Source organism: Zingiber officinale, chromosome 10A, assembly GCF_018446385.1.
Source record: "Zingiber officinale cultivar Zhangliang chromosome 10A, Zo_v1.1, whole genome shotgun sequence".
NCBI classification, from domain to species: domain Eukaryota; kingdom Viridiplantae; phylum Streptophyta; class Magnoliopsida; order Zingiberales; family Zingiberaceae; genus Zingiber; species Zingiber officinale.
In genome coordinates, this window is record NC_056004.1 from 75,110,080 (window position 1) to 75,118,493 (window position 8,414).

At 37.1% G+C, this 8,414-nt stretch overlaps 1 pseudogene; it reads right to left on the reverse strand.

The window, feature by feature from the left end:
• Positions 1 to 7,739: 7,739 nt before the first annotated feature.
• On the reverse strand, positions 7,740 to 7,919 carry LOC122028374 (annotated as a pseudogene).
• Between the last annotated feature and the right edge of the window lie 495 nt (positions 7,920 to 8,414).

Below are 8,414 nucleotides of genomic sequence, written 5' to 3' on the forward strand. Positions count from 1 at the left end.
AGCGGCAATGGATAAGAGTATCCGAATAGACTTAAGCATGGCTACCGGTGAAAAGGTCTCCTCATAATCGATTCCCTTTTTCTGAGTGTACCCTTTCGCAACAAGCCTAACTTTGAAGGTTTCTACCTTCCCGTCTGTCCCTCTTTTCCTTTTGTAGATCCACTTGCATCCAATGGCTTTTACACCATCAGGTGGTTCTACAAGCTCCCAGACCTTATTAGAGTACATAGACTCTATTTCAAAATTCATTACCTTCTGCCAAGATACTGCATCTATATCTTGGAGTGCTTCGTCATATGTTCGGGGATCAAGTTCATGTTTACCCGGGATCAAGTCCGAAGACTCTCCCAAAAACATGAATCTCTCAGGCTCCCTCACAACTCTCTCACTAAGACGAGGCACCGTCTGTGGTTGTGTATCATGTGTGACACGTGTTGCAGTCTCTTGTGGTACTTCATCTTGTACTGTTGGTATTAAAGTAGATGTATCCTCTCTAAGTTCTTCTAGAACAACTTTGTTACTAGGCTTGTGATCCATTATATAGTCTTCTTCTAAAAACTGGACATTGGTGCTAACAATGACCTTTTGATCTTTAGGACTATAAAATAAACCACCTTTCGTTCCTCTGGGATAACCCACAAACACGTGAACTTCTGTACGAGATTCTAACTTATCAGCATCTGGTTTTAGCACATGTGCTGGACTACCCCAAATCCGAATATGTCTTAGACTGGGTTTTCGCCCATTCCACAATTTTGTGGGAGTAGAAGATACTGATTTAGAATGTACTAAGTTCAGAATGTGCGCTGCCGTTTCCAGAGCGTATCCCTAAAACGAATTTGGTAATTCTGAATAACTCATCATCGATCTAACCATCTCCATAAGAGTCATATTCCTTCGTTCTGCCACACCATTCTGTTGGGGTGTACCAGGTGCGGACAATTGGGATTGAATCCCGGCCTCTGATAAGTAATTCCTAAACTCTTCTAAGAGGTATTCGCCACCACGATCAGATTGTAGTGTCTTGATACTTTTACCTAGTCGTTTCTCCACATAAGTCTTGTACTCTTTGAACTTATCAAAGCACTCGGACTTGCGGCGCATTAGGTAAATGTATCCGTATCTTGAATAATCGTCTATAAAAGAGACAAAATATTCAAAACCACCTCTTGCCTGGATAGACATAGGACCACACAAATCAGAATGAACCAATTCTAACACTTCTTTGGCTCTATACCCCTTGGCCTTAAAAGGCCTCTTGGTCATTTTACCTTCCAAGCAAGATTCACAAGTTGAAAAAAATTTCAACTCTAATGAACCCAAGAGTCCATCGGCTATAAGCCTTTGAATCCTACTTAAGTTAATATGACCAAGCCTTAGATGCCAAAGATATGCTTGGTTCATTTCTGAAGGTTGTTTTCTCTTATTAGTGTTAGAAGATGTGTTATAAATTTCCATATTTTATTTTGTAGGAGAAATTGGATTTAAAGTATATAAATTGCTAATTAATGCACCAGAACAGATAATCACTTTATTTCTCTTTATAACTACATTGTTATTAAAGGAAACAGAATATCCATCCAAAAACAGTTTAGAAACTAAAATTAAATTCTTTCTAAAACTGGGTACATAAAGACAATTTCTTAAAACCAATTTTCTATTTCTATCAAAAAGATAAGTAGACGTCTCCCACTGCAACAGCCGCCACCTTAGTTGCATTGCCCATGTAGACGGTTATCTCTCCTTCATATAGTCGTCGGGTTTCCTCGAACCCCTGCAAAGAATTGCAGACATGATCAGTGGCTCCTGTATCTACACACCAGGTGCTGATAGATAACACCGCTAAACATGTTTCAACAACCAGAGCATGAGATATACCTTTGTTGTTTTGATTCCTACGAGGACAGTCCGCCTTCCAATGCCCTGACTGCTTACAGATGAAGCATTTGCCCTTCGCCTTCTTCACTCCAGCTTTAGCTCCTGTACTCTGAGATTTATTCACCTTCTTTGCTGAGCTAACTTGTTTCTTCTTCTTCTTTCCTTTCGGTTTAGAAGTAGAACCATTTTCAGCATAGTGAATCTGAGAATTATGATGAAACAAACCTTCTGCTGCCTGAAGTTCTGTCAGTAGTTCCGCCAATGAATATACCCTTTTATTCATATTGTAATTCAGGCGGAATTGCTCAAAACTTCTAGGTAGCGTTTGGAGGATCATATCGATCTGGGTTTCCCCATCAATTTCTCCTCCAAGGATTTGTATTTCATTCAGATAAGCCATCATCTTTAGGATATGATCCCTCACAGGAGTACCCTCTTGCATGGTGGCCGTCATTATCTTTCTCATGGCTTCTTGCCTAGAGGCCCGATCCTGGTGACCAAAGAGTTCCTTGAGATTGTTCATAATATCATAGGCTATTGGTAAATCTTGATACTGATGTTGTAATACATTTGACATTGAAGCCAAAATGTAACACCGCGTCATCTCATCTGCTTTTACCCATTTCCTATGATACTCAATCTCCTCTTGGGTAGATTCACCATTGGGTGTATCAGGGCAAGGCTCAGTCAGTACAAACTTATAGCTTTCAGCAGTAAGAACAATGTCCAGGTTCCTTTTCCAATCTATGTAGTTAGGACCAGTAAGTCTGTTCTCTTTTAGTATGATGGCCAGTGGGTTGAAAGTCATCCTAAGAATCACAAATAACTTTTGGTCAGAACTTCTAAATTTAGAATAATATTGATTCCTCAAACAATACTATTTTAAATTAACCAACACCTCAAAACACCGTGAATTTGTATGCCACGATAGTGTGGACGTATACAAATTCAACATTTGTAAAAGGAGGGTTTAACCCATTAATTTTATTATCTTGTCAACCTAACTTTTTGACAAATAAAATTAATAGTTGATTTCCTTTGGTCACATGAATAATAGCAGTGACTCCGATAGGGAGGATATTATTAGACGTGCCTAAGTGTATACCATTACTTGACACTAAGTCCATTAATAAGATTGTGCCCCTTTCGATGGGGAAGATCACACGCTCTTAATTAACTTCCTATAGTCATCCAAAATGGAAGTTTGTTATAGTAATCCACAAACAAACTCATCCGATATGGAGGAAGGCACTCAGAGCCAACGCGCAAGTTTGTTTGCATCACTTACAAACCAGTAATGGAGACAATGGGATTTATTTAAAATCCCTCTCCCATTTAGTTATTTAAAATGAGGAATTTTGACTATGCTAGCCTACTAAACATGTATACTAACATGCACACACAACACAGTATAAAAGCAATAAATAGAAAAACTAATTTTCAACTATTATGGCTTTTATCTATTGTTGTCCTCCGTGTGTCGTCAACCCTAGCTGCTGCCATCTTTGGCCACCGCCACCGGGTTTAGTTGTCGCATCCATCTTGCTCCTTGTTCCGCTGTGCCTCTGGTCTTCAAAAGATTCCACGCCTTGCAAGATTCGATCCACGACATAAATAGAATTTTACATTTTTCGATCCTATATTCCTCGAAGGAATGTACATGTAAACTAGATCGAACATAAAATAAAATTTACATCCATCAATCCTATATTCCATAAAAGGAATGTACATGTAACTAGATCCAAAAATAAAATCCTAATAAAACTAAATACAGCTCCTGCTGTATTTTATAATACAATCATGCACACACAATAAAATGCCCTTGACATGTCCAAGGGTCCAATCACACACATAATAACTATAAGCCATAATAGTTGGATCCTGCATCCACAAAATTAGCACATCCTACTATTAACCTGCCTAAATTATGTATGACATGTGCATAATTAAACTAATACCAAATACACAGAGGCAAAACCCTAGCTCTGATACCAATTGTTGGTTGCTACTCAGAAAACCTAACGGTTTCACTGTACAAAAATTTTGTACAAAGGTGTGAACCTTTCCTAGCTACCTTATGTTCTTTTAAATTAAACTTGGATCGCCTACGGAACTTAACACGTTTGATCCAAAGTTTAATTTACTTGTTCTTTTAGGTTTAGACTTGAATCTCCTACGGAACTTAACACGTTCGATCCAAATCACCTAGGTTATTAATTCCATTAAATATTAATTTCCAGAATTGACTTCCAGGACTGCATGGCGAGGCACATGACCTTCTTGGATATGGGAACAACCACCACCGCCTAGGCAAAGCCTTTTAAGGAAAACTAATATTTAATTTCCTTAAATAACTTTAGGTCAACCAAAAAGAACAATCAAATCACAAGGAATAGAAAAATAAAAGAACACAACATCGAAAACTAATTCAAAATACTAGAATCGTATGCCTCTTGTATTTGGTATTTTTACATGAAGATAAAACTAGTATGATGCGGAAATTAAATACTAGTATACCTTTCTTTTGCAAGCAAAAACCTCTAGGTCTTCTACCGTATTCCTCTTCTAACCTCGGACGTTGTGTGGACAACGATCTTCCAAGATGAGATACAACCAAAGTACCTTCTTCTTCTCCTTGCAAGGTTCGGCCACAACAAGAGCACCTCCAAGGATGAAGAGATTCCACCAACCAAGCTCCAAGGGATGCAAGCATTCTCTCCTTCTTCTCCAAGCTAGACTCCGGCCACCACTTGATCTCCAAGAGTGAAGGAAGTTTCGGCCACAAGGATGGAGAGAAGAGAAAGGGAAGTGCCAGCCACACCACGGAAGAAAAGAGGGAGAAAATAATAGAGGTTGTTCACCTTGAAGGCTCCCAAAACCCCCTCTTTTATAATCCTTAGCTTTGCAAATAAGAAAATTTAATTACAATAAAATTTTATTAACTTTCCTTGACATGAATTAATTAAGAAAAATTAAATAAAATTTCCTATTAAATCATATCATGGCCGGCCACCTCATGGAGAGCAAACAAGGTAATTTTCAATCAACAATTAAAATTCCTTATTTGTCCTCAGAAATTTTAAAAAATAAAATTTCCAATTAAAATCCCTTCATGGTTGATAAAAAGAAATTTCTATAATTTTAATTTTTCAACATGTGAATAATTTACAAAGAAGAAAAATAAAATATCCTTCCAATCTACAAATAAGGAAAGAGATCTCTTTCTTTAATCTTTTGTAGAGACTTATAAAAGAGATATTTTAATTTTTAATCTCTCCAATAAATTATATCTTCCACATAAGAAAATTTTAAAATTAAAATTCTTTTCTAATTTAATAGGGCTAACCACCTAAGCTTGGGTTCAAGCTAGGGCCGACCACCCATGGATCAAGGCTTGGCTGACCCTAGCTTGATCCTCAAGCTAGCTTGGCCGGCCCCTACAACATGGGTATGAAGGTGGGTATAGTACTCTATAAATAAGAGGCTACGATAGGGACCGAGAGGAGAAATTGGTTTTGGTCTCCCGATAAAATTAAGCATCCCGTGTTCGCCCTGAACACACAACTTAATTTTATCAATAATAATTCATTCCACTAGAGAACTATTATTGAACTACCGCACCAATCCCAAATTACATTTTTTGAGCTCCTTCTTATTATGAGTGTGTTAGTCTCCCTGTGTTTAAGATGTCGAATGTCCACTAATTAAGTGAGTTACTGACAACTCATTTAATTAATATCTTAGTCCAAGAGTAGTATCACTCAACCTTATCGTCATGTCGGACTAAGTCCACCTGCAGGGTTTAACAAGACAATCCTTATGAGCTCCTCTTGGGGACATTATCAACCTAGATTACTAGGACACAGTTTCCTTCTATAATCAACAACACACACTATAAGTGATATCATTTCCCAACTTATCAGGCTTATTGATTTATCGAACTAAATCTCACCCATTGATAAATTAAAGAAATAAATATCAAATATATGTGTTTGTTATTATATTAGGATTAAGAGCACACACTTCTATAATAACTGAGGTCTTTGTTCCTTTATAAAGTCAGTATAAAAGAAACGACCTCTGATGGTCCTACTCAATACACTCTAAGTGTACTAGTGTAATTATATAGTTAAGATAAACTAATACCTAATTACACTACGACCTTCCAATGGTTTGTTCCTTTCTATTTTGGTCGTGAGCTACTGTTTATAATTTATAAGGTACTGATAACATTATCTTCTATATGTGACACCACATACTATGTTATCTATAATATAAATTAATTGAACAACTACAAACAAATGTAGATAATTTGACTAAATGTGATTCTTTATTCAAAATAAATGTTTACAAAAGCTTAGGCTTTCAGTATACACTCTAACAGGAACAACCTACCGAGCCGAGCGACCATGGAGAAGAATTGCTGAGATCAATTGAGCGAGGATCCCGGCCGAGCTGCTCCCCCGCTCGGCCAAACAGAGACCCCTTACTGAGCTCATTGTATCCTTGTTGGAGTTGGTGTCACTTACAGTGAGGTATGGTCAATAAGCAAATCGTTTGATGGAAGCTTCTACTGTCATGTTCGGGATATGCACTCTTTGTTAAGGAATGGTGTCAGAGACACTTTTCTGACATGTCTTTTCATAGGACAGTTGGAAAAATGTACACACGCTTTGAGAAGCATGCATGTCTGCTATTGGAGCACTATATAAAGGGGAGTCCATGTACTGGCGGATGTATGCGTTATTTGTGATTAGGCTCCTGTTGTTGCTACAATTCTTTATCGTTTTTCCACTATTCTGATGACTGACTTGAGCGTTGGAGGGTCAACACCGGAGACCCCTTTCCTGTCTTGGCACTGACGTTCTTGATTTTGTAGAGTGGAGTGAAGTCTTCACAAGGTCAACTGTTGAGCCACATCCCCAGCTAGCTGTCTTCACCGTTTTCGGACAAGATCATATTGGTGAAGACAGCTGGCTAGGGATGTGACTCAGCAGTTGTCCTTGTGAAGGCTTTGCTCCATTTTGCAAAACCAAGAACGTCAGTGCGGGGCCAGGGAAGGGGTCTCTGGCGTTGGCCCTCCGACATTTAAATCAATCACTGGAATAGTAGAAAGACAACAAAGAACTGTAGCAACAATAGGAGTCTAATCACAAATAACGCATACCTCCGTTGGTGCATGAACCCCCCTTTATATAGTGCTCCAGTAGAAGACGTGCACGCTTCTTAAGATACGTGCATGTTTTTCCAACTGTCTTATTAAAGGGCATGTCAGAAAAGTATCTCTGACACAATTCCTTAACACAGGGTGTGCAAATCCTTGATATGACAGTAGAAACTTCTATCGTATGATTTGTCTGTTGATCATGCTGCACATTTAGCGACATAAACTTCCAGAAGGATATAATGAGCTAAGCAAGGGGTCCCACTGTTTGGCCGAGCGGAGGAGTAACTCGGTCGGGATCCCCTCCGAATCGAACGGACTCTTCAGGCCTACTCGGCCTGTTGCCACCCGCTCAGCAACCTTTGGTGACCAGGCGGTTTTCTGCCTTTGACTACCTTGATTTTAACCTCCGCGTCAGTTGTTGTTCCCACCTTTGACTCATATTTGGTGGGGCTCCCTTTACCACCGCATCAGATAATTTACTTTAAATGGAGATCCCATTTGGTTTTAATTATAAGAAAAGGGGTACTCATTTTTGATTTGTCAAATGATGAGCGTCTTTTTTATTTTTGCACTATAAAAATCTAACTAAAGAAGATTTTTTATAGTAAGTAGCCCACGCACACTTACGTTACATATGTAATATAATGTATGAATATACGTAAATTAGTATCCTAAACCTATAAATTGGACTTGGTAAGGGTGCGTCAAACCCATGCAGTAGTGCAACGTAAAGACGATGCTCGAGAACTCCAACAGTGAGCTACTATAACAAACTCTCCCTCATAAAAAAATTAATTTATTTTTTTATATTAAATATTAAACTGATAAGAATGGATATTACATTTGATTTTAACCAAAAGATTAAGAAAAGTATACTTTTTAATATTGCCGGCCCAAGATATTTATAAAATTTTTTCTACTCGTAATATTACCAATCCTAAAATGTGGAACTAAAGATAACCTAGTACATAGTTTTTATATAAAAATAATTAAAGAAAATTACTATAAGGTTTAAAATTCTTTTCAATGTGAAATAAAAAGGGACTTTAACATAATTTAATTTTAGTGTTACCAAAATTAATTAATACAGGATTGATATTTTTAATTAAATAGTAAGATTTGTATATACTTTCTTTTAGTTGTACATGAAATTTGTTTAGCTAAGCTCAATTTGATATAAAATTCAAAAACATTCGCTATGAGTGTTTCTTATTTTATAAAATAATTTTATGAGATCATTCTTATAATTAATTGACATAAGCTGAATACCTAATGCTAACTAAAAAAAATATTAAGAAACACATAAATAACTTAAATAAATATAAGTCTTTTAAAATTATTTTATTAATTTTTTAAGTATTTAAGAATA